General features: G+C 40.5%; 1 protein-coding gene across 2 annotated transcripts in view; it reads right to left on the bottom strand.

The window, feature by feature from the left end:
- ncanb (neurocan b) overlaps window positions 1–27,832 on the bottom strand; it is a 162,304-nt gene that overhangs the window by 111,773 nt on the left and 22,699 nt on the right. Inside the window, exons 3-4 of one of the 2 annotated variants that reach the window (XM_078790055.1) lie at window positions 24,333–24,368; window positions 24,143–24,239 (exon numbers count right to left, since the gene is read on the bottom strand). The gene's annotated coding sequence lies outside the window, so the exon portion shown is untranslated. Of the gene's footprint in view, window positions 1–24,142; window positions 24,369–27,832 lie in introns of both variants that reach the window. The other variant, XM_078790054.1, reaches the window with a different exon arrangement.

Raw genomic sequence — 27,832 nt, 5'->3', positions numbered from 1 at the left:
CCTGTATATTTCTTTCACCTTTTAACGGTATATAACAAAGGTCAACATGGATTCAACCACTGTTGAAAACGTAACATTCATTTTCAAAGGTTGCCGGGTCCTGGTTTATTGAAAAATTCCCCAATCAAAAAAAACATGATTTCATTGGTTTTTTCATGGGTTGAAATAATATAGAAGAGAACACAAAGGTTCCGATCAATGGAAAGAGTCCAATATCAAAAGCAATACCAATCCCAATACACTCTGCATTCTTAACATGGTCTGATCCAATTATGTAGGCGTGACAACTACAACAAATATTGATGTCTCTGACATTGTTGGCTTCAGTCGATATGCTTCACGCACACTATAATGAGGAGAAAGCACACTTAAAGATAAAGATAAAAACACAGCAGCTATTACAGTCACGGTAATGGATTATTTGCTTTGAACATGCTTAACAAGCTACATTGGGGAGCATCACATTTACAGTCAATCAAGAAGCAGACATTATTCAATGCTACCCGTTCTCTATGTCTCAGCAATTACTGATGGTTTGACATACAGTATTTTGGTCAAACCCACTGTGGGTAACCAGTCAGGAGAGCTGTGATGGGAGAGGAATGCCTGTCAGGTCTGTCTATCGTTACTCTCCAAATTTGGTCCTCTCTCAATCTTTAGGTTTTATTCTGCCTCTGTTGACAGGATCCAGAGACATGCGGCGATGTAATAAATCCTCACTGTTGGCGGCAGGCCGTAAAAACTGAGGAGCTAATCCAATTCGCTGGTACGGCGACGACGCATCATGCTGGGGGCAAAAGGTCTAAGAAGCAGTCGATAAACCCGCAGGTATTCTTTAGCTTGGAATAAGAGTTGGGTTGACCTGGAGGCACGTGACATGAATTTAGTAGCGGGTGGAAAGAAAATATACAGTGATGAGAAAAAGTGCTTGTCCATTTCCTGATTTTTTAAATTTATATACTATATATATATATATATATATATATATATATATAAGCAATATTTGAACTGCGGTATGGAGAGGGATGACTGTAATTATTTAAAGCCAGCAAGGAAATTTATGACTGCGACTATGTATATAGTATGTTGACATAGGTAGGTTCCATAGAAAACTTCAGTCAAGTCAGTATATTTTAATGATCTAACTCTGTCATCAAGCCATCTTCGTTTAGACCAGGGGTCGCAAGCTTTAATATAAAAAAATTAAATAAAATTAATAAAAATAAAAATAAAAATAAAAATAAAAATAAAAATAAAAATAAAAATCATTTTACCCACTGTTCAACTCGAGAAATGCAAAACATAACAGCCAAACACATACCTGCTTCTCCTCCCTCCCTTTCACACGCTGATCCAATCACCACTCAGACAGGATTAATTCACGGCCTTACAGGCGGTCTGATATTTCACACTAAAAATATGCAACATTCCCTCCACTGTGGTGTTAAAAAATAAATAAATCTCAGCACTGTGGCTTCGGAGCTGCAAGTTGCTGACCACTGGTTTAGCAGTCACTAGTCAGTCTTCGTTTTCAGTTATTATATTAGTTTACAGCACTTTACAATTGAATAATAGCTGCATGATATATTCCACTATTGCACGGGTACCACTGTAACAAGTTAATCAGTGTAAATCATAAATTATTGATGCCTGTGTTAGATAGACATCACTCTTTGGATTGCATGACAAAGCATGAATGAATGCAAGAGTGTATGCCTAATATTTTGAAACGAAAACATTTTCCCAGGGATATTGAGCAGCAAACCTAGAGGAGGATGACAGTTAAAGTGAAGGAAAGTGAGACGGATGACATGTTTAAAATTGCATATAAAGTATAAATCACAAATACCCCAGTTAAGGCAGCTGGTTTAGTGTATTTTTCTTCTCAGTAGTACAGGAGAGAATTCTCTCCTCATTTGAAATTTCCATTTCTTATTAAATAATCTCAGCATCAAACTATTTTCCAGGAAGCATGTGTGTAAAAGTGTGTGTATGTGTGTGTGTCTTGGGCTTCAGTAAAGCCCAGCGGCAGCGTAATCTGACACTTTGATGTGCAGTTAAATCAATCTGCATCTCATCACAATCACAGTCAGGGGCTGGCAGAAAGAAGCATCCGTCTGGACCACCCAGTCACCAACACAAAGATGGACTAGTGTTCTTGGTGGGGGACAACATTGTTGTGCCACTGTTTTATCACAGGATTGACACATGAACACAAAAAGCGATTCACATTTATGGACACAGGTAAGCCTATTCAACTTAATTGCTCTAATGAAGTAATAACATCATAAATAAAATAAAAACAATATGTTTACGATAGTCAAAGGTCCTATAAATGACACAAGCACTCATGTAAATAGCTACATAAATAATGAATGATCTAATATTGTGTATTTAATGGGGGTATAAGATTAAAACTCGTGCATTTATTCAGTAATGAAATACAAGTCATCAACAAATTTGAGGATTCCAGAGAGCAGATGCACGAGAGTGAGCCTAGTCGTACAATGCACATCTGAATGAAAGAAAAAAAACACAATGCAATATAGTCGCTGACCAACAAAAGCAGAGCTTAGACTCACAAAACACGCATTGATGCCTAAACTGAGGTGCAGGGGCCATCTGTGGAACGTGACTCATTGCAGAAATAGACAAAAGTCCAGCATAAGTGGAAAAATACAGCCAAAAGACATAACTAAAAAAGCTAAATTGTTGATACTAATTACGAATAAAAAAAACTAAGATTTGTCTCACAACATGTCTATTTTTTTTAATATATTTTTTGTAAAATTATAACTATCAAAGGACAGTTTGACCTGACAAAAACAGCAGGGGTTTATTTGGTCTCAAAACATGTTGACAAAAATATATTTGAGTGTCCTGTTATCTCTGTCCTCATAAAATCCAGTATAAATTGGCATATTTGACACAATGTTACAAATGGTAATTAATCATGATTAATTAATTTGAAAACTGTGATGAATTCGATTACAATTTTGAATCATTTCACAGCCCCAATAATAACACTAAGAACTATCCATCCATCCATTTTCTACTGCTTATCCTCACGAGGGTCGCAGGCATGCTGTCTTCGGGCGAGAGGCGGTGTACACTCTGGACTGGTCGCCAGCCAATCACAGGGCACACATAGACAAACAACCATTCACACTCACATTCATACCTATGGACAATTTGGAGTCGCCAATTAACCTAGCATGTTTTTGGAATGTGGAAGGAAACCGGAGAACCCGGAGAAAATTCACGCATGCACGGGGAGAACATGCAAACTCCACACAGAGATGGCCGAGGAGGGAATCAAACTTTGGGCTCTTAGCTGTGTGACCTGCGCGCTAACCACTCGGTCACTGTGAGGCACTTAGAACTATTATTATTCTCATAATTTACTATTTTCTCTATTAAGCAAAACAAATCAACATGAGTCATCATAAAACAAGTTAAAGGAAATGTGTTGCTAGGCAGAATTCATGGAGCAAAATTCATCCATCCATCCATCCATCAGGGTGACGGCTATGCTGGAGCCTATCCCAACCATCTTTGGGCGAGAGGCGGGGTACACCCAAAGTTTCTGAAGTCATTAAATAAATACCCTACTGTATGCTATTTCAAATGATTCCTTCTTGGTCAGAAGACCACACTGCCAGACACAGGAGAGAAAGGACAGGGAGAATAGGCAGGAAAAAGTTGAACAAACTGTCACAATCCACAAAGATGTTAGAAAAAGTAACACCGTTTTCATCACAGCACCACCTGCTGGATTCAGTGTGGTAAGCGGTGAGACTAATTAAAAGGTGCAAATAAAAGAGGGACGGAATGAAACGCAGAAAGCACAGCAGCTGTTTACAAGCGTAAGAGGGGGGTGTGCTGTGAGGAAGGGTCGGGAAAGCGACGGAATATCAGAGGGGGGGAAAGCAGGAGAACGTTTGTTAAAATAAAATAAGATTAAGGAATAGACAAAAGCAGAGAGACTGGAAGGGGTTTTACTCTGCAGACTGGCTTTATTGCAATGTGCGGTGCTTTGAGGCCGAGACGGGCCGGGGTCCCGTGGGTGTATCGATTCTCAGGCACTCTCATTTGGGAGAAACACAATTTATGAGGCCTGCCAGCACCGAGGTTTATTTACTTATTTACCTGGTGCCTCTGTCTGGCCCTAAACATGGGGCAACAAGCTCAACACATCTTATAGTACCACCACTTATTTAGGGTATATAAATCAAAACTCGAAAAGGCCTTTTTAAACATGTTAAACTAACTTCAGTTGTGTTTTTAAGCAGAAATGAATGATTTTTAGTTACTACACTGAGAGATTAAACACATTCTGGGGTGAGCTGAAAACATATGCTCCAGAAAATCAGTTTTTCAGGGATTAAGGGAGGCCCCAACCATATTATATTCCTTGACACTTTGAAAGCCACTGTACTTGAGGGATCAAATTGTGCTTTTCCCCCCTGCTGCAAGGTTTACAGTCATTCAATTACACGCTGGCATCATTCTGGTTCTTAAGTGACAGGTTTCCAGGGGTGTTGTTTTCCACTGTGACACACTCAAATGATGCAAAAATCCCTCAGGAAACATTCAAAGCAAACAATTGCGCTTAGCATCTTGGATTACAACTCGGTCCTTCAATTATGTCCCATAGCAAGACTTCCATACTCCTATCCCTCCTCCTCTCCTTCCCCTTGTCGCCGCCCCAATCTTCTAAGCCGCACACATGAGCCTGATAATTGGATTTCAACAGACGGTTGTCAAATGGCAGCGTCAAATAACTGGAAACAAAAACCTCAAATTAATCCTCGGCCCGTCTGGTCTCCCGTGGGGAGGGCGGATTGAATCTTACGCTGATGGAGATTCTCGCATCTCACAGCTGTGACACATGTGTCCCGTGGAGAGAACACTGGACATTCACATGGCTAGTGTTTATAAGCATTCTGTGGGCAGCCATGTGATTTTTGTGCATGTGTGTGATAAGAAGGATTTGCAGTGTAGCAGACGTTGCAGAGTAACAACGCCCACCTCCCCATAGCCCCCCCTCCCTTTCTTCCTCCGGCTGGTAGTATCTCTGGAGGAAGGAACACAGAGGCCAGACAACATCAGGCTGCACTTTGATCATTTGTCCGTAATTGACAGCGCTCCAATCCCAATGCATCTATTGCAACAAACACAAAGTGTTCTTCTTATTTATTTATTATGTGACATTTGTATTTTATGTACCCACCGGGGAAGCTAGTGAAAACAAGTCCTTGTGGATGTCCTTGTAAAAGTGTGGATTTGAGGGACATAACACAAGTGAGTTGTAAGATCATTGTGTCTTGCCTACAGTCAAGCATGGGTGGTGGTTGTAGCGCCGCAGTTTGGGGCTGCATGAGCGCTGCCAGTAATGAGGACCGTGAAATCCAACATGTGCTGTGACATTGTGAAGCGGACCATGATTCCGTCCCTTGGGAGACTGGGATGGCGGTTTTCCAACATGATAAGGAGCCCAAACCCACCGCCTGGATGACAAGTGCTGAGGAAACTGGAGGTTAAATGTGATAGAGTTGCTAAGTACCTGTAACGCATCCTCAGTCTGATCAAGATAGTTTAGAGGTGGTTATATTATAGAATTAAAATATTGTTTCTCACTGTTGATTGGTTCTAGACCAGGGGTCTCAAACTCAATTTACCTGGGGGCCACTGGAGCTAGGGTCTGGGCAAGGCTGGGCAGCATCAGGTTTTCCAAAAAAAAAAAACGCATTTATTAAAAACAGAAAAATATAGAAACTTTTTCAGTGCTTCCGATTTTCTACAATAAAAGCTCTGAAAAAACATTCCACTGTTCTCAAATATCTTATTTTTTATTTTTCTGCACAAAATAAGATGAAAAATAAATAAATCAAGAATAAAGAAAATCAATCAATCAGTAATAAATAAATATAATAATAATAATAAAACGGCAAATAATAAGAAACCACATATAGTTGGTGGGTAGACAAATAATTTTTTTCAGATTAAAATTAACATAACATTATTAGAGCCCTGTAGACATGACAAAACACGACTATAGTCACATTTATACTCTTTTTATTTGCAACATATTGCGCAACTGCAGTGTCTTGAGACACATGCTAACTCGCAAACTAGAGAGCTAGCGACCTAAACGGTAGCCTTCAAGTTATTTCCTTTAAACTTAAATAGCCAAAAACTTACCACTTCCACATGGATAGGGAGGATAACTATTAACAGTTATTTAACCTTTAACATGAACATTAATCAAACGTAATAATTTTTTCTGGGTACATGATACCATACAGCATCCATATCAAACTTGGGCGGGCCGCACTAACATTAAACTTTCATATCAAGGCGGGGGCCTCAAACTAGTGTCCCGCGGGACACATTTGGCCTGCGGGCCACGTGTTGAGACCCCTGTTCTAGACTCTACTGTGATAACTGAATTTCCACAAAGTAGGATTCCCTCTCATAGAGTATAGAAAACCTGTTCATGACCTTCTAAGTACATTTTTAGCATTATTAGACACCCCATACTCATGTTTACACTCCTGTTACCCAATATAGTAGACAAAATAATAAAAAATAAGACATCCTAGAAATAAGATATATATTCACACTTGAGAGCGTATTTCCTGGCTGTTGTCCAATCAATGTAATATTACTGACTATTGAGTTACCAGTGAAGAAAACAATTGTAATACTACTGTAATGCCGTTATTTGTTGTTAAGGCGAGACTCACAAAGCACTTCGAACGCTTTATGAACAAGCGGAGAACACTTGCGCAGTGAACATTCCCACAGGAGCTGCTGTCAGCCACAATTCATGACAGTCGCAACGCTCTCCACACTGCTAACACTGAGCTAAACACAGTCAACTCTAGTTGGCTGACGCAGACATGTGACTTCCCAGGCTCCTCTCCTTAAAGGTGCACACAAGTCACAGATATTACACTACATATCACGTCTTCTGAATGCATTATATTTGTATTATCGTTCATTTAGCTAATTTATGCCTGAAAGTGCTTAATTTAGGCCAATATGTAAAATTTGATTAAATATGCACATTTGGACTAATAATAGGGCGTAGTCAACCACAGAACAGCAATAATTTATTAATTTATTTGGAAAAACTGATGGAGTGAAGCCAAAAAATTCAAACCACGCAATAATGAGGTACGACTGCATAGTGGGAATTGTAATTCATTCACCTGACATCTGATTATATGCCTGCAACTCGGCCTGGAAGTGCAGCCTTGGATGAGTTCAACTTGAGGATGTTCTACTAGATTAATCACGGTCACACTCCAACATGTTGTCATAAGTCAAAGTTGTTTTAGCTGTCACTTATGTGTAACAGACCAGGTGTCCCAATACCATCGTCCATTACATTACTTCTAACACTTCCCATTTCACTAAATGGGTTGATATATTAGACAAAATGAAAACTAATGTAGACGCGCCAAGCAGCAATTACGGGCAAAGTAGGAGTGCTACACATTTGCCGCCTCCTTTGCGTGCAATCTCTTCGTTAAATGTGATAAAGCAGATAACAATTACCTGCAGCCTGGAGCTCGACCAGGAGAAAGTGACTGATTCCTTATTCATCTCCACCACATCTAAGTCAGAAAGAACATTAAGGCACTCCAGCCTGAATATGAAGTAATAAAGTGATTTAGCAGCTTACTGCTGCTTAATTGGAAGCAAATTAACCCGCACTTTACGGCTGAGATGGGGCGTTTGCTGGCTGCATTTGTAATATTTCACCCTCCTGCAGCAGAGAGAAGGTTCTGGAGGAGGAGTGCTGCGTCTCCTCAACATAGAGGTTCGCAAATAAAGAGCAAGGCTAATTATGTTACTTGGAAATATTTAATACATTCAGTTATGGCAAGCTGCCATTTGAGCAAAACTTGTTCTTCTCATCTTAGAGGCTAATAGAGTAATGGTTCTTATTGTTGCACGCTGGAGTGAAGCGCTATTAGCCTGTCATATATCTATAGCCCTCAGTGTCATTGCTAATGGCTTTGTGCTTGCAGCCAATTAACACACAGCGGATTGAATCTTCCTGAAGACTGGTGATTATTAATGGCACCCAGCCTTCATTCACACTGCAGGTTAAAGTTCCACGGTGGAGAGTATTCCGTGTGACACTCTTTGCCAAAACTGAATTCTGCAGGCTTTGATATATCACCAATGTTTATATCATTGCACACACACACACGTGTACGGTTAAAGTGAGATATGCAAACTCATCCCAAAGTAAGATGCAAGCTCTGCTAACACGTCAACCTAATCTGCTCCATCTTAATGCAACTGTGATTACTTTGCACTGCAAAGGAGATACGCTCACTGGACACTTCATCTGTTACATATCTAATGAGAAGCAAAGGAAGAGACGTACCAAAATGTCTAACCTTTAGACTATCCTCAACATGTCTCTCATTTGAGTGGAAAATAATGGTATGTGTACATATGGCCATGCTGTTCCACGCTTGCCCTACTGGTGGTAGTAATAGGCAGCAGGTTGTATTATTTTCAGTGTTGGGCAATTTATGTTTAAAAAGTAATCACTTATAGTTACTTTCCCAAAACATATAATGCAATTAATACAATTATACAATTAATTAGTAACAGAATTCATTTGAAGGATGGTCACAGAGGTGAGTTATTTGGGCTGTGTTTGTTTGGAATGTCTGTTTACAGCTAACGGTGCATTAGCTGCGTTCAAAAATAAACGTGCTTCTTGTATTTTTTTCCACTCAGCACCTGCACATCATTATTGGGCATTACTTACATTAAACCCGCAAAACACAACGTGGTGAAAATACTACATACCCGTCGAGCCGGAGTCGCACAACCACACGAACGTGCTAAACTAAGCTAACTTACACCAGCTTCCATTTACACTCCGTAAGAGGAGATTCCACCATTGAGCAATTCGCCAGGGAGATACTCCCCCACACGAATGTTCCTTCTCACATTTATTCACATTATGTCAATTTCCACGAGATTCTGCCTTAAACAGGAAATTCTGTTTTTATTGGACAATTCCGTGACTATCAGCAATTCCGTGAACACGGAAATCAAAGGGCATCTTGTAAAGAGCATCTCTCTCGACTCTCTCGGGATGCTACAATAATAACACTGCCATTTTTAAAAACATTGTTACTCCCAACACTGATTACCATTCCTTCCTGTAAAAAAGACCCTTTCAAATCATTAAGGGCCCAACGTCAATTGTACATTGAAACCCAGTGATCTTCGGCTGTAGTGGGCAACGTCTCGCTTACCTGGTTTCTGTTTGAAAGGTGCATTCTAATACATGTTAGCTTGAATTTTACATCAACATATTAAAGACTATGTCCCAGAATGTGCCCACAGAACTCAAAATGTGAACAAAATGTGAGTGATGCAAAATGGGTAAGTTTAACCTCCAGCTCCTCCACCTGGACTACATTACACACAATATATAAGTAGATACTACTGTGATAATTGTAGATACTACAATGATAATACTGTGCGTCGATCAATCGGACACTGATTGGGAGATATCATGGAAAAAGCAAGGTATCGATCTCAGCCGGTACTTGCTTTATAACACCGACCCTCGCCGCCCATCAGCTCCGCCATCAGGATGTCACTTTAAAAAGTTTGACTAGAGGTGTGGGGATTTTTCGAGGCCCCCGATGTCATCATTCGTCAAGCTTTGGTTATAATGCCCCGGTCCCAACCCGCTGTACTTGCAAGTGTGGGCAAAATTTGGGGATGAATACCGCTTCAGTACAAATTTGGGAGAATGCAGACACTATGTAGGACTTTTAGTGTAGGAGGATCTTTTGTTGTGTGCGGGGCTGCGTCGGGCTATGGATGATGTGTGACGTGCATGCCCTCTGCAACCACTTCTGACTCTGTGAGCACAGTCATGGTGGGTGCGAGGCAACCTCGGTTTGGTTGTCCAATGACCGCACACAGCTCACATGGACCGGACGGTGTGCGTGTGCCTTGTGTGCACTGTTTTCATCAGCGGACAACTCTTCACCGGAATCCTGAGTGCAAAGAAGAGGGGGTCAGCTACATCGGAGGTTCAGAAGGCAGCGGATTTTCATTTTCTAAAAGTAATAAAAGAAAAACAACCTTGTTGAACAATAACATAGGCAGTAGGACATTTAAACAGTTACACTTCATCCATGTGATCGGTGTCGATTGGTGTCATTATCGGCCGATTTCACTCATGGGTGATTGGGATCGTTATCGGCAGCATAAAAACCGTGATCGGAACATCCCTAGTAGATACAGTAAAAATGCAGGAATGTACAGTAGAACACTATCAGAGAATGTTACAAGATCCTGTGACCTCTCTTGGCTCATTTCCCATCCATTCCATGCACCTGCAGCCATTAGTCACACAGCACTGGCTCCAGTAATGCACATCAAGACCCCACCCCCAATCGCTGTCTTTTTACATTATCACAGCAGTGCCACTTCTGCAGGTTTGTACTGCGAGTGGTGTCCCACAGGAGCAAACATGCTCTGCAATTAACTTCAGGAAGAAGCTTTTCATATTTCACAAGATGGGTTTGTGGGTGCAACCTCAAAACTGCGGTGCCTTTCTGTCAAGCAAGAGATGTCTTTGATCTTTTGGGTATTTCTTCCAGGCAGTATGTTTGTAGCCGCGGGCAAATTTGGTACACTCACCAGCCGCAACATTTGCTACAACAGCACAATCTAATGATAACAATGCTCAACTTTGACTGACACTATCAGGAATTTTTAAATCCTATGGCACGCGACTAATGAGGCTTTTTGAGCAAGTCCAGATGTCTCAACATCAACAAAGTTCTTCATCTTCTGTGTTGACTGGGGTGAGCTGTCAGCTTGTTGACTGATGGCAAGAAAATTAGCTGGAGAGGAAGTGGAGCACCACTGGGAAGGAGTGCAGTAAATGAAACGAGAAATACGGAGAGAAAGGCATGATTTCCTTTAGTTTAATTGCTACTACATAAAAGGTTAACTTCTGTCAAATTACATTATTACAGCTCTTTATATTTATAAATATTCAGGGACACGTAATTAGGGTTTGACTGGACCCCTTAATTGATTAAGATCCCCAAACCTTTGTGTATGTATTTTGTCTACTAGTCACAAGTTTAGACCAGTCTTCTCCACCATCTATTAAAATGGAAGCCATGGATGACATTAGACTAGCCCACAAGCTCAACACTTTTACTTCAAATATCTTTGAGTGACATTTTTGTAGTATTTCCTTAAAAACAGCAGAGCACCCATGTTATACGTATATGTAGAGCCTTGCCCCTTTTGGAAAAGGGCTATCATCCATCCATCCATTATTTTCTATGCCGCTTATCCTCACTAGGGTCGCAGGGGGATGCTGGAACCTATCCCAGCCTTCGAATGAGAGGCGTGGTCACCAGCCAATCACAGGGCACATATAGACAAACAACCATTCACACTCACATTCATACCTATGGACAATTTGGAGTTGCCAATTAACCTAGCATGTTTTTGGAATGTGGGAGGAAACCGGAGTGCCCGGAGAAAACCCACACACTCCACACAGAGATGCCAAGCGGAGAATCAAACCCATGTCTTCCCGATCTCCTGACTGTGTGGCCTACGTACTAACCACTCATCCACTGTGCAAAAGGGCTATCATTTTATTGTAAAAATAAAAGTGTTAGAATGCAAGCAGTTTTTTTATGCTTGTCACTTTGTTCATCAATAGTACGCTATGAGGCAAAGTGAACATTAGTATAACTTTATTTGCTGCTGCCACAAATACTTACATACCCCTGTTCTTCTTTCGCCTCCGCATTCTCCCAAAAGCTGATGCCGTGTATGAAAGCCTAAAGGTGAGGTTTGATGATATGATTATGTTTGTATTGAGTGCTGGTGTGTGTATTTGTTCCCTGTCAAATTAATACTGCCTGTCACCCACATATCAAACAGCAATGTGGTAATATTCTCTCTGGAAAACAAACTCCTGGCTCATACCAAAGTTGAGTCTGTATTCATTTTGTGCTTTTAATTCAATATTTCAGGAAGCAACCTGTCTTTTATTGTGAAGATATTGACGGCTGTAATGTGTTAGGAGAAGACAAAGTTGGGTCTCAACTGAGGGCCTCCCAAGTTCTTCCATTCTTCATATTACACTTCCACAACATCAATGGGCAATTCATATTAAAGAATAAGCCACCTCTTCATTCTCAGTTACATACATTTCTAATTAATGACCATCAACATGAAAGCGTAGACTGCTCCCACATGATGAGTTATTGTGACAGCTTGTTAACAGAGACGGATGAACTGACCGTGAACTAAGGTGAATGAACACAACACCTTTGAGCTTGCACTGTTGTTGAAGCTTTCCCAATCAGCCACATTAACATGACTGCACTCTATGAAAGAAAGGGTGTCACCAAAACCAATTTAACTCATTAAACACTAAAAGAGGAAAACACAACACCTGTCGCTAAGTTCTCATAAAGAGGCTGCAGGGGAACGTCGCTGGGTGAAGGCTGAGCAATCAGCCGCTGGGTTTAATTGAACAAAAAAGGAAGTGGGAGGGAAGGAGTGGAGCTGTGAGTAAATGGATGACAGGAGAGCCGAATTTGGGATGAAGAAATAAGATATTTATAACTTCAACAACACTCAGTACTAATCTCGAATATAAAACCACCACTGTTTTCCAAGACCTGTATTTGGAGAATTAAAATACATTCATATGTGCTTCAAATCACATTTTCAGTAAATTAGTTAAAAAAAACAAACATTTCTTAGCCCATCCTGTCTTGGAGCAGGTCTCTTAGTTGCCAACTCATTGGTTTGTGTGAGAGTGACTTGACGCCAGGGGTCTCAAACACGAGGACACTAGTTTGAGGCCCCCGCCTTGATATGAAAGTTTAATGTTAGTGCGGCCCGCGCAAGTTTGATATGGATGCTGTATGGTATCATGTACCCAGAAAAAATTATTAAGTTTGATTAATGTTCATGTTAAAGGTTAAATAACTTAATAGTTATCCTCCCTATCCGTGTGGAAGTGGTAAGTTTTTGGCTTTTTTAAGTTTTAGTAAAGTAAAAATTAAGATTGTAGAAAATCGGGACCAAAGCACTGAAAAGGTTTGTATATTTTTCTGTTTTTAATAAATGCTTTTTTTTTTTTTTGGAAAACCTGATGTGGCCCAGTCTCACCCAGACCCTAGCTCCAGTGGCCCCCAAGTAAATTGAGTTTGAGAGCCCTGGTGTACAGTATATGGCTATAGCCCAAATATAAGACGTCATGTCTTTTGCAGATTTTTGTTTTACCGTAAGGGTCGGCAACCTTTACTAGATCAAGAGTCATTTTGCCTCCTCTTCCAGGAATAAAAAATAGTCTAGAGCTGCAAAACATTTCGCAGCTTAAACACTTGTAAAAGTAGTAATCTTTTTTAGGGTTACAGCAACTAACGTCAACAACTAGAACCGCGGATGTGTAGGCAACTCTGAAAGGATTCAAACACTTAACTCTGTCAGCCTTTTTTCAGTGATTCCCACATTTGTGTAAAATGAAAACAAAATTTAACATATAAAGCCCATCAGAGATCACGTACTGAATCTGCATATCAGTGTTGAATTGTCATCAGTGACCATTCTATTGGTCTTGTAGAGAGAGGCACTCTTTCATTTTCGGAATAATTTCCTGTTTATTTTTTTTATTCATGCTCTTCATATTTTTCTGAACAATTCTTTCATGTATTCTCCATCTGTGAAATGGCTTTGCCTCCTTCCAATCTCATATGCAGCCAAGTGTTGCCAACTTAGCCATTTTCTCACTAAATCTGGCGACTTTCCAAACCCTTTGGCGACTGATTTTCTCAAAAGCGACTAGAGACAAATATAGGGACTTTTCCTGGCGTCGTTGGGAGACTTCTGGTATTTGGAGACGTCGTTTTTCTGCGGTTGCTGCCAAGATCTGGCTCGCCTCACAGAAGTCATAAGCAGTCAGTAGTGCTCCCACAGCGCACTACTTGCCCGACACGGAGTCATCACCTCTGCGATTAGCATGTCACAGGCTCCGAGCATATAGCTACAACATGTTTCTCTTTATAAAACATACTGATACGCTTTCAGAATTACCTACTTTTATTTTACTGCGCTGTATCTTGCTTCGGCTGCCAAAGGTATGAATGTGAAAATGCTTATCATGTATACTGCATCTAGAATGTTAAATGCGCCGTGCAGTGCTTTCCGAATACAGAAGGGATCTTATTGGCCAAAATTTACTGAATTAAAACTCCTAATCCAGCCCAGAGAAGAAATGAGGCTGTTAGACAGTCAAGCACCAGTCTTAAAACTGCTGTAGTTATATTACAGATTTTAACATAATAAAATAGTATGTAATATAAATGATTTCCTCCAATTAAACAGACTAGCCAGCACAAATCGTGAGTGAAAGTTCATTTTATTAGTTGATTAAACGGTTGGCAGTACCACAAAGTATTGAATGAGTTTTGGCTAATGGGTTAAAACATCTCAAACTAATGGACCTTTAAAAAGGGCTGAGGATGGGTATATAGCCTTTTCTCCAACAGAAACTCTTAATGACCTTCTACAAGGTGCCGCTCTGCCAACAAAAAGCCAACACCTCATTCATCCGGCCATCAGCACAAAGAGCAGATGCGGGCAGGAGGCAGTGTTAGCTGGCAGGAAGCTGGGACATGAGGCAGCCTGAGCTGCCGGCTTTACGCTTGGACGTGCAGCATGGATGGCACGCAGGTGGCCAGTTTAAACAAAGCCCACACATAAATCCATCCGGGTCGGGGAGAACAAACAGCTAACAATAGAAAAGATCCACTGCAAACCAAGCGTTGCAGTGCAGCCAATTGTTCACCATCTATTTACAACGCTAATTTGGGCATGCATTTTAAAAAGTGCAATCAATTGAGAAAGTGTAGCCAATTAAGGTTGTTTGCAGCGACAGTGCCAAACGAGCTGATTGAGTCCGATTATGGGTTGCCGGAGGGCGGGTGTGAAATACAAGGGAAGAATATGAAGAGCACAATCAGGCAGAGTGATTGCAGGATTTTCCTCTTTGAAAATAATTTTTAAAAAAGTGACGCACATTCATTTTTGTGATCTTCAGGCACCGCATTGATTGATTTTTTAATTTTTTTTTTTTTTTTTAAAGGGCGATGAGGCGGATTTTTCTCCAATGGAGGTTTAATGACTGACGATCACTTTTTGAAATAACTGAAAATTCATGATTGCTACTGATGTATAGTTTTTACTATGCAGTAGATGGCAGTTGTGTGGTTAAAAAGAGTTTATTTTATTTTAATCCTAATAAATGGCTCGGGATGAATGGCTTTTTGTATTCCACTGGGAGCATTTGAAGTACACACAGCTTGACTGCTAATGGAAGCAGACTGGACTGTACCGTAAATAAAGTTACACACTGTGCATTGGTGTGAATATCTACAAACCTTAAGGCATAATAGTAGGTATAACGTGTAACAAGGAAGTCGCATCCAAAAATACCCAAGTCAAAATGCGTACATTTCTATTCCATATTAAATATAGTTGAGCACCCAGCACTTTAGCAAGCAACTAATGGCAGCTCCAACATGCTGGCGAGCTTTGACATGAGGAGAAGCGAAAAGAGAAGTAGCTCATCTTTTCAGTGTCTCGCTCTAATTCCCTCTCTGTCAAAACAATGAAGGTCACGCCAAGACGAGGTCCAATTAAGATGAGGCCTCAAATATTGAGCCTGCAGCACTATGGCCTTGTGTTTCCTCTCCGTCTCTGTGTGTAGATGTTTGGGTCATGAAGGATCGGTTAGCATGCATATTTGACAGTATCAAGCAAGTGAGCAAACATGGAGGCCGGTGGGCGACTGAGCACTGCACAACTAGCGCCTCGGCGTAGAGAGTCCACCATTTAACATCTCAGAAACAAATTTGTTTCATGTGGCACTGGAGGAGTTCGGTCATCGAGAGGAACTTGAACGCCTCCTTGTTGGTCAGGTTTTCCAGGCATAATTAATTGCTCAATCTGCAGTATATTCTTTCAGAGTAGTATGAGCTCCAAAATGTGTTATTTTGAAATACCTTTATTGAAAACGGAATAAACCAACGGGCAACAACCTGATTAACCCTGTGCAAATGACCGGTGTTGTACTACATGAGGCAAATGGTGGTCACACCAGAAACTGACTGGTTTTCTGACCCACCCGGACCCCGTCAATACAGTAAAACTGGAGCGGACTTATATTGTGGCCAGCCTAAGGCACACCTGTCCAATTTTAACACAGATTTAGCCAGATTTGTGGATAATATTTGAGAGAAATAGGCCTTCTGTGTACATGAAAAAAAAAGTTCGAGTTCTGCATATATTATGAGCAAGTAATTAATGAGATGAGGATGGGAGTGACCAGGATAGATAAGATCAGGAAGGAGTACATCAGAGGGACATTACATGTTAGAAGCCTTGGAGATAAAGTCAGAGAGGCCAGACTGAGATGGTTGGGACATGTCCAGAGGAGAGATAGTGAATATATTGGTAGAAGGATGCTGCGTTTAGAGCTGCCAGGTAGGAGACCAAAGAGGAGGTTTATGGATGTAGTGAGGGTAGTTGGTGAGAGAGATGCAGAAGACAGGATTGGATGAAGGAGATTGATTTGCTGTGGCGACCCCTGAAGGGAAAAGCCCAAAGAGAAAGAAGAATTAATGTGATCACTCCCCATGCTAGTAGCTACTTGAATGATAACCAAATCCTTTTACAATAGAAATAAACAGAACAACTGAAGTAAACATAGTTATAAGACCGACGATGTCTTTAATTACAGCTAAGGGGAATATCAAATGACAACACAATGGCAGCATCAGTGTTGAGAGGGAAAAAAAATGTGCATTAGTGTATAGACAGATGTTTTTGCCAACCTTACCTGACAAATTGTCTTTTGCAAGCACTCTTCTGGATTCATTTTCACAGTGTGACAGTTAATTACAGAACTGGTAAACTGCCCCTGCAGTTCATTTTGAAATTGCCGGAGCGGAACCGAAAGCCTAATAGCAATCTGAGGGGAATTTTCATGCACAAAAACCACAAGGCCGCCCATTGTTTTAAACTTCCTAAAAAAACTGGGAGCAAGTGACCTTCACGTTCAGCAGAGCCAACAACTCCCTTGGTTTGTTCCTAATTTGGAAAGCAAGCAGTTGCACGTCTATTCCTGGCAATGACAAAACTCTTTAAAGGCTATTTGAATGGAAATTAGTCTTTAAAATGCAATCTTCTTGGGAATGGCGTGAAAGGCAAAAACAAATTCACCTCTCTCCACAAGAATAACCTGTGCCCTGAACAAAGTAACATCAGGTGTAGTCCTTCAGACACTTTGAAGCCTTGAACATTACTTTGGTACCACTTGGCTTGGGTGACTTTGGCAGTCCATCTGACTGGCCATCAGCCTTACAAATCTCCATATTGAAATCAGTTTTCAATTTCATCGCCCTTAATTTTGGATAAACTGCACTACCAACAAGCCTGGAAATGTATTTCATTGCTGTTTATTGTAAGAGACATGGCTGTAAATGGAAGACATGCTAGCATACATGTAACACAGATATTCTGAATGTTTTATAATCAAAAAACCTTTGCTCCTGCAAAGCAGTTTTGCTTGATGACTACCATGATTTTCAATCAATCGTTCTCACACTTACAGTGAGTGTTTTTGTAGAGCACAATATGCTGTCAGAGGAATTTTAAGCCAAGAGTCAAAGTTTGAGGTTTAATAATAGACGCCACCATGTGGTGTATGAGTCACAAAAACAACTAATGTTGAGTACACAATTTCAACATCAGTACAACATCACACTCTGACAAACATTAATATAAACACCACTAAGTGACAGTACTGCTTTGTAAAAACTCATTGTTCCTTCTCCATTGCAGTCTGCAAGGCATCTGTTTTACCAGTGGCTCGCTTCTCCGTATATATTTCTATGCAACACTTAATCGATTCATCTTTGATTAATCAATGAAAGCAGACCTATTATACTTGGTTCAGATTGATTTGGTCCATCTCAGGCCCAATTGATTAATCAAAACATCCATCATATTCTGTACCGCTTAACCTCAAGAGGTTCGCGGGTATGCTGGAGCCTATCCCAGCAGTCTTCAGGCGAGAGGCGTAGAACACCCTGGACTGGTCTCCAGCCAATCACAGAGCACATATAGACAAACAACCATTCACACTCACATTCATACCTATGGACAATGTGGAGTCGCTAATTAACCTAGCATGTTTTTGGAATGTGTACCCGGAGAAAACCCACGCAGGCACAGAGAGACATGCAAACTCCACACAGAGATGCCTGAGCAGGGAATCGAACCCTAGCTGTCTGACCTGCGTGCTACACTCGTGCAGACAAAACAACTAAGAAAATAATAGTTGCAGCCCTACTTGGGTGTCAATAAAGCATGATAGAATGCTACTTTAAACACCCCCTTTTCAGTGAATACACATTTTGTTATGGTGTGGATTTGAGCATTATTTTTACAGTGGGAGGTCAAATCCATATTGTTTTTATTATCAAGGACAGCTTCAATTGTAATACAGGTGCTTGAGCTTCATCCACCCCATCTGTGTGAAACCAAGACAGGATCAGGAAAACACAGAAATCCTCCTCTACTTTAACTGCGATTTCTGTTTTCCCTTTCTATCCTCTCGCTTTAGCCCTTCAATGGAATGGACGGTGTCCAATGTGCGGATTTCTTTCTTTGTACCTCCACAAATGACAATCGAACACACGCTCACACAAGCACACAACAAACGCTTCCTCGTCCTCAAGGGGATTTGCGGCGCACGAGAGTGGGAGAAATGCTGGCCATCTGTAGGCCTCTCAAGCACTTTCTGTTTAGCAGCTCATCAACATTAAAAAGATTCAGTATTTACTACAATGATGATGATGCAAACGTGGCTGGTGTCCTTCACTTTGAGGGTCTGAAACTAGGTCCTGTCCTGTCACAAAACGGAGAGAAGAAGCCACAGCTAAAACACTCAGGGCGATTTTCTTTTCCCATATGATTGTACAACGTCAGGAGGCATTTTGGGAAAATAAACAGCTCTCTGTAGTATTTGCATTTCCTGTGGGATTCAGGCTTGCCTGAAATCATGAATAAATAAATTTCAATAACTGCAAAACAAGTGAGTAGCAAGACACTTTTGTGTCTTTCGGAAAGTGGTGTCATGGTCTGGGGGCTGACTGAGTGTTACGGTCACGGCAGGGCATAATATACGAGCTGTACACAGACTACTCCAAAATACATCCAAGTTTCATTTCTGTAGTATTGACCACCAGAGAAGATACTGTATATTGCAATAAAAATGCCTGTTTAAATATGACCAGGGTACTGTATGAAACTCATTGTGTCTTCTATCATTGAAGGCCAACTTAAAGTATTTGCGGAAACCAAATCAGATGTCATGATTTTTCACAAAAGGAGCACCACGCCTGAATGGGAATACAAACTACACCCTCCCTCCTCCGATCAGTGGCAGACATACTTGACTCTCCTGCTGCTGTCATTAATTCAGCAGACAAAAACAGTTACCAGATGTCATTATTTATTTAGAGAATTTAATAGGCAAAACGCTTCCTTTGAATAATACATTTAGGGTGCAAAGCTGACTATGGGGAGGAGGGTGTATGTTGTGTGTGTGGGGTGAGGGTGTGGGGAGGTCGGGTCTCAATTAATATTCATTAGCTGTGGGGACCTTTTCTTCTGACTCTCTGCCTTGTGGGTTTTGTGGGCTCCGTCGGCAGGCACGATGGCACAGCTGCGCCGCTCATTTGTTTGTTGGCTCCTGGTGGCCATGGCAGGATCAATATGGCTCCAGACACTGTGTGACCACTATTAGCCCAAGCAAAGCTGGTACCAGAGCTTGGGTTAGGCTCAGCTCCATCTGCCAGTGGTAGGGAGGTCGGACAGTGAGTTGATAGTTAAGTGGATGATACGCAGGGTTTATTAAGCCAAGGAGACAACATGGGAGGTGTTTTTTTTTTTAAATGTCTTTCAAATCCTATCAGATAAGAATTATATTGTCAGTATATCTATATATGACCATAAAACGTCTATTCAATTATCCGCTAAGTCTTCTATATTTGCTTGGTGTGCACCAAATAACTATGGGCTCTCTAATTGGTGTCAAAACAAACATTGGTATTAACAGCTGTAACTGTAGTCAACCTCCTGTTGTGGTTTATGAATTTCACAAGGTGGCTTAAATATATTCGAAGTATCATGAGTGGTTAGTATCCACATATATGTAGCACAAACTGTCAGTTATGCACTCAGCCGTTTGTGTGAAACTCATATGCGTTACAGTCTTATGAGTGGTATTAATGTTGGCTGAGTAGTGTAAAACCGTCACACTATTACAACATGGGTTCTGTTACTGCAGTGTTGTGCAAAATACTTCTCATTTTCTGCCAATAATGGTATCGGCAGGATGATGACGTGCTCCACACACAGCAGCAAGTATGGAATTATTTAGATGTTTCACCTTTGGATTGTATGTGTAACCAAGGGTCTTGCTGATGTTGTGCAAGTTCAACGCGGTGGCACAACAGTATCCATTATGCTCAGGAGACACTCTGTCGCTGTTTATATATGTTCAACTTCTCATTTTATGCACCCTTGAGCATGTATTACCCACAAAAAGACATTGCAGGACATCAACATCAAGCCTCAAGACAGCTGGAGGCCTTCCACATTCCAAATACCGCCACAGTGACACCAAGGCAGTTTCTTGGCAGGCTCTTCCTTGTTCCATCCTGTGCCAGGGCAGCTTTGTTTGATACAAGCATACCAGAGGCTTTCATGAAGATTATTATATTAACACTTTCTCTTTGCAAAACTCAGAGATTTCCTCTCGCACACTTGGACGTGATTCAAGTGTAAAATTGAATCCCGCCCGTGTCCGGACTGCGCTGAGATCAGCCATGCAGAAAGCAGCATCATTGAAAAAGGTGACGGCATGCAGAGAGGAGATAATAATGCTGTAAAACTCAGGAGCCCAGGAAGGGAAGAAGAGAGGGAGTCGAGAGGAAGAAGAGAGGGAGATGTTCTCCCTTGTGAGAGACTTTTGGCCTTGGCTGCTGCTGGAAAGTAGCCACAGAGAGTGAAAGCAAGCACTTATTCATCTGAAAAATCCAAAAAATAGGCGCAGTGGTCCGGCAATATCACATAAAAGGAGCTGATCTTGTGAGAACAATGACATTAAGAGCGGAGACTGATCTGCTGTGAGGAGAGCATGTCCAAACAAAGCCAGCCAATGACAGAAGAAGGCAGGGACACAAATAACAAAAACCTTCTGTGAGAAGAACAAGGAGAACAAAAAGTAAGCAGGGAAAGGAATTGAACTGATGATACTGAGGGTTGACTTATAAACAAAGAGCCACACATGGCTGCTCAAGCAGTCAGAATTCAAACGAAGCTGATTGCAGTGATGTCACACTGCATCAGCTGCGGTGCCTGATCAATGAGCCATGCGCCTGGGGATATTGGCTTTGGTTATTGATAATCATGCAAGGTGGATACATGCAAACATCATGGCCCTGGTGTGTTTCAGCTTGGTTTGCATTTTACGGTAGCAGAACTGGAGGTAGCAGAGATGATGATGCTGAGGTTCTCAATGGGAGTGACTAGGATGGATAGGATCAGGAACAAGTACATCAGAGGGACATTACATGTTAGAGGCCTTGGAGATAAAGTCAGAGAGGCCAGACTGAGATGGTTGGGACATGTCCAGAGGAGAGATAGTGAATATATTGGTAGAAGGATGCTGCGTTTAGAGCTGCCAGGTAGGAGGCGTAGAGGAAGACCAAAGAGGAGGTTTATGGATGTAGTGAAGGAAGACATGAGGGTAGTTGGTGTGAGAGAGACAGATGTAGAAGACAGGGTTGGATGGAGGAGATTGATTTGCTGTGGCGACCCCTGAAGGGAAAAGCCCAAAGAGAAAGAACTCCTAATTTTGTTACGACTATGTATTTTTCTGTGTAAGCTCAATCAGAAGGGTGAAAATCTGTCAAAAAAAAAACCCAACATGTACCCTTACAGTGTTGACTGTGGCGTTATTTACTTAAGGGTGTTTGACTGAATCACCAAAGGTACAAACCTTGCACGAGTCCATCTGTATTCCTTATGTTTTTTTCATGTCCTTCCTTGTTAAAATCCTATTAGCTAGCTAACCAAATAACAACCGGAACCATAAGCCAGCTATGTTATGTCGCCTGTCTAGGATGCCATCACAGGGTCACATTTTTATAGTTTTACATGCATAAAATAATTCTAAAGGTTATAAATCATTAGTGAAACGGATAAATGAACATTTGAGGTTACTTTTACCTCAAATGAATGAGTGACCTCTTTCATTGTTCCCAAAGACACAATGTGGCAGCAAGATCAACCGCCACCACCACCTTCTTGTTGTTCCATGAGTTATTTAATTCAATAGTGTTTTTCAGTTTGGAGAGCAAAACATTGAAAAGTCACTGAGGTGTTTTGACAGAGTTGTTTTCAGTTATTGAATGAATTCAATAGTGTTTTTTTTCTTCTTTGTTAAAACTCTGGCACTTGTAACCGTATTTGACTCCATTTTGAGTTACTGAGGTTAGAAACGGTATTGAATTGAGAACATAAATCAGGAAGATGGTGGTGGTGGTTGATTTCGCTGCCACATCGTGCCTCTGGGGACAGTCACGTCAAGAATCACATCTTAAGTGAAAGTAACCTTAAATGTTAATGTATCCTTTTCATTCATCATTTATATGCATTTCAAACTTGATTTCTGCAGGTAAAACAATAATTCTAAAAGTCTAGAAATGTGTTTTGTGTTTACACTTCAGGCTTTCTGAAAAAGAGCAATTGGATTTTCATTTATTTCTTATGGAAAAAAAATGATTCGGTTAACATCCATTTTGGTTAAAGTCAGACATTTTGGAGCAAAATTAATGACTTTAACCAAGGTTCCACTATTGAATTGACTGCTGATTCACTGTTGAATCCAAGAGTTGAATAGACATAATCCTTCGCAAGTGTTCTGCTGTGGTCACAGTGGTACTTTGATACACTTATGGAAGGTGGAGTTGGACACGCTGCTGAATGATTTTTTTTTTAATTATTCAAAGTCATATTTAGTACTGTCGGTACACAGGGGTTTATTTCATCAAGTGGCTAACTACACAATTTTTTGCTGGTCTGCGCCATGCTGTTACAATATTTATGTCTTTATTCATGCTACCATGACTAGGGAGAAAGAACAAGTAACTATTTTAACAATGAGTTTGCTGCCAAAATTGTTTTCAGGTAGTGATGTTCCCTTTCACAGGAATAATGAAAAAAAAAACTAAGACAGGAGTGGGGAACACTTTTCCCGATGGAGATTTTACTTTTTACTCTGTCATACTAAATGTCCATCCATCTATTTTCTATGCTGCTTATCCTCACTAGGGTTGCAGGGGTATGCTGGAGGCTATCCCAGCTGACTGCTGAGGAGGCAGGGTACACCCTTGACTGGTCGCCAACCAATCGCAGGGCATCATACTACATGTATGAATTATTCTGATTATATTATCATCAATAATGGGCATTTTAAAATAACATTTGTATGTAAGGTTTTATTCGAAGATGCTAGAAAAGCTGTATACTTTGTTTTTCTCCACCCTTGTCCCAAGAAATGAAATGATCTCAGGTGTCCCTCTTTGGGTCACAAAGCAAATCCCTGAATGCCTGATGTGGAGAGTCAAAGTGGGGAATATCAGGTTCTACCATGAAATGGACTATAATGTGGTAGCCCAACGTGAACAGCAGGATCTATGCGAGCTCATTTTACAGAGAACTTAAAGACTTAAAACTACACAAAAATACATCAAGAATAACCACAGCATTAAGACAATACATTTTTAAAAGGGAATGTTGTCACAAATGAATCCAATTAATTCCACAGATCAAACAGCATTCAGCAATCCATCACTATTCTAGTCATGTGCATTATCGGCTGTACTGTATAGTATATGTAACATCCATTTTCAGGAGAACAAGTGTGGATAACGCCCCACTAAAAACTTTAGAGGAAACTCACCTTCAAGCGGAGGTGAGGTCCAGTCCGGAGGAATGTGACGTGATGCTCCGGCAGTCTTACAATGCAGTGCAGGTGGTAGAGAGCAACAAACTGGCAGCTGAAGCATCCAACGATGTGATTAGAAAAAGAAAAAAAAAAAGTCGACAAATGCAAGTGGGGAGTGGGGAGACGGGTTTAGACACAGGGACACCTTTTCGCTCCTGAGTGGCGTCCGTCCGTGCGTCTCCTGAGGGAGGAGGAAGGGGAGGAGAGTCAATGGATGAGCGGATGAGCTCCGGAGCAGTGCTCACCTCTCCAGCAGCTGAGCGCTACTGAACAAAGAGCGTTCTGCAGTATTCTAATGAGCGCTTGGAAGAGGAGGAGGAGCAGGAGGAGAAGGGTATGGGGGTGCTTAGAAAAAAAAGGGGCCAGATAGATCAGAACTTCCTGCATGTATTCAATAATACCACTGAAAGGATAACTGCACTTTTTTGGAAATTTTTCCCATAATCCACAATCCTTATGAGACATGAACATATGCTGTATGTCTCGTATTTCTGTGCATTCTAAAGATATAAAAACAGATAGAGACAGCTCATTATTGTATGTAGTATACATGCTAGAGAATCCATAGTAACAGGTATATTCATAAAAGCTTACAGTATTTTGACTTATCCTGGTCCTTTTAAGCATGACCAGAACTTCCTTCCTGTGCACAATGATTTCACACAGCAAGACAGAAACGAGGCCACACGGGTGTTTTGATTGTTGGCACATAATCAGGTGATCGGGAAGACCTGGTTTCATTTTTATGTCTTTAGAAGGTACAGAAAAGAGAAAGACATGTGTTCATGTCTCGCATATGGATTGTAGATGATGGGCAAAATTCCCCAAATGTGTAGTTTTCCTTTAAGTCGTTGTTAATGTGTAATAATATTGTGATGAATCGTAATAATGGTAGCGCAGCCTGCTTCTCTTATGATTGCTCAGTGTAATTAATATGCTTTTAGTGCCCTAAAAATGCTTGTGAAGGCTGAGTGATGCTGAGCAGTAGGGAAAAATGAATTAATGGACTGGTGCTGGCTGTTACAACTCAGCATATCATAATAATCCCCCCCTAAGAATAGGACCGGGAAAGGGTTTCCAAACTGTGGCCCCAGGGGGCCAATTTCAACACTGAGGTCTATTTTTTTTAGCATTTTACACAACATATTCAAAAAAATTTTATTAGTAAATGTTTTATTATTTAATGCAAATGACATGATTGCGCAATACAGTGGTTGCTAAAAATTCTGACAGTGCCAAAATATGCCATTTTACTTTTTACAGTAGTTAATTTCTGTACACTTGTGAATCTAGTCAAATCATTTGGTTTCGAAAAGTACTGTATTGTTTTAATATATGAATATCTTGCAAGCAGCACTTTGACCCTGGAACTGCATTTCCATTTCCATGTTTCAGGGGAAGCATTTTGCCACTGGCTGTGTTCCAAAATAAATAGAACAAAAATTATTTGATGCTTATTTCTACACAAATTACTTTTTCGCACCAGAAAAACACAAAATTTGATGATGCCAAAGCAGAAAATTCAAAAATATAGACAATTACAAGGGAATAGCAATTTGTCGATACCACTAATATTTCAGAGCAGGAAGAAAAGTTTCTCACTGAAAATATTTTTATCCTTGTAAAACTAGATACATTTAAAAGATCTAGCAAAAGCAGTGATGTCATACATTCAGCGCAAAGCAGCACTTTGTGGCATAGAAAAGTATATAATGATCCCCCAGGAGGGAACACATACAGGCAGTTGCTTTTGTTCCCACTGGGTTGTTGCTTCAAGGAAATTTCTGGCTTGTTTTTTTTTTTTTTTGTCTGTTGGTTTATCACAAATCTTTTCTTTTTCTTCTCTAGACATGTTGCCAGGAAAGATTAAACTATTTATTTTTTGCGCTGAGAATATAGGCAGTCCTCGGTCAACTGTATGTACGAATTCAGTTCCTTCAGTGTTATTGAGGGTCGAGTTTTAGTGCATGATGGAACATACCTAAATTAACACAAAAGTCACTTACACTGTACACGGAACACATCAAGGACATAAAAGAACAATAAAAAGATCAAATGCAAGAATGAAATGAACTCATTTATTAATGTGGAATATTGGGTGAGAACCATGGACAGCTCTCAGTGCTGGATTATACTACAGCAGGGGCAGGGAACCTTTTTTGGCTTAGAAAGCCATGAAAGTTTTAAAATATATTTCCATGAGAGCCGTGTAATATTTTGTTTTATCACTGAATACAAATGAATGCCTGCATATTTACACAAGACCAACAATGTTAGAATATCATCAGTTTTTGCATGTATTTTTTTAATAATGTTTTATCCTTGAGAGAACTATACAGCTTGGGTATCACTGTTGGTTTCGGTGGCGCAGATCCTTCCACGTACTCAAAAGTCCCCTCTCCATTCTTGATGATGCTCACGGCATTTAAGTGGCTTGAAATTGGCATGCATGCAACTCAACTTTGAGCATTATACAATGTCTAATTTCATTTCACTTTTTCATGTTCTTTTTCTTTTTGTTACTTCGGTCTCCCTCATGCTTGAGAGACATAAGAGTTTAAAATTAAAAAGTTAACTAATTTTGGCAAAAAGGCGACGATGTTAGCTCACACTTTTTTGCAATTAGTAATGTTTTTGTAAAATAGTTTTTGTAATTGTCACTCATATGTAAAAAACAAACATGACCACCTCCTTCGTAAGTGCATTGTAATGGATTATTCCAGCTATGTATTCTTCCGCCTAAGTATTCTTCAGCTGAGTACACGTAACTAGTTCTCTAGACCCAATATTCCAAACCAATGTGCAATAGCACAAAACCAAAAGATACACGCAAGGTGCATTTTTCTTTACAAGTCAATGAAAATCTTTAGTTTCAAAGACACGTGTCATGGCTTAAAAGCAGTTCATCATCAGAAGGCCAAAAGCTTCTAATAATAATGGGTGTAAAAGCTAAAATGGTACTGATTGATAGCACCTTGTATTTCTGACTTCTGTGCTCTTATACTTGTGACCTTCCCGGAATGACAAGAAAGCGACCAAGCTACAAAGTAAATACTAAAAAAAAAACTGTTCTTTTGTGTTTATTTTAGGTAGGCAGTACATCACACTTGCATATGCATATTTGAGGTGGCGGCTGGAGATTTAAGCGATGCATCGCTTGGAAGAATCCTCTTTATTACATTTTCTTAATGCCCCTTAATTAGACAAACAGTCAGAGGGAAATTAATCCCTGGAGAACAGGCTTCTTAAAATACTGTCCAGCCACCCCTGAATCCCAGGTCTGTTATAATTAGGGAAACACAAAACAATTCCCTCAGAGAATTTTGGAGTTTACACCAAGCTTTCAGTCAACAATTGCTGGCAGAAGACGTCAGCTTATAAAACAACAACAAGAAACTTACTCCTATATTCCTGGAAACACATCAGCTAAGATCAGATCTTGAATCAACAATAAAACTATAAGATAGGCTTGTAATTTTGCACGGCTTTTTTGCTGTTTTACTGTATAGAATTTACTGTCAAAAAGACAGGAAGTCCCACGCATGCCAGACATGCTTGTTCTGGAGCTGATCAGTGAATGGGATTGCTGTTTTAAAGCAAATAATGTGCTTTTGGCACTGATATTGGTCAATACCGATCGTTGGC

Source organism: Doryrhamphus excisus, linkage group LG4 (assembly GCF_037039965.1).
Source record: "Doryrhamphus excisus strain RoL-2023G ecotype Guam linkage group LG4, RoL_Dexc_Guam_v1.1, whole genome shotgun sequence".
Taxonomy (NCBI): domain Eukaryota; kingdom Metazoa; phylum Chordata; class Actinopteri; order Syngnathiformes; family Syngnathidae; genus Doryrhamphus; species Doryrhamphus excisus.
This window is presented reverse-complemented; position numbering and strand designations above follow the sequence as displayed.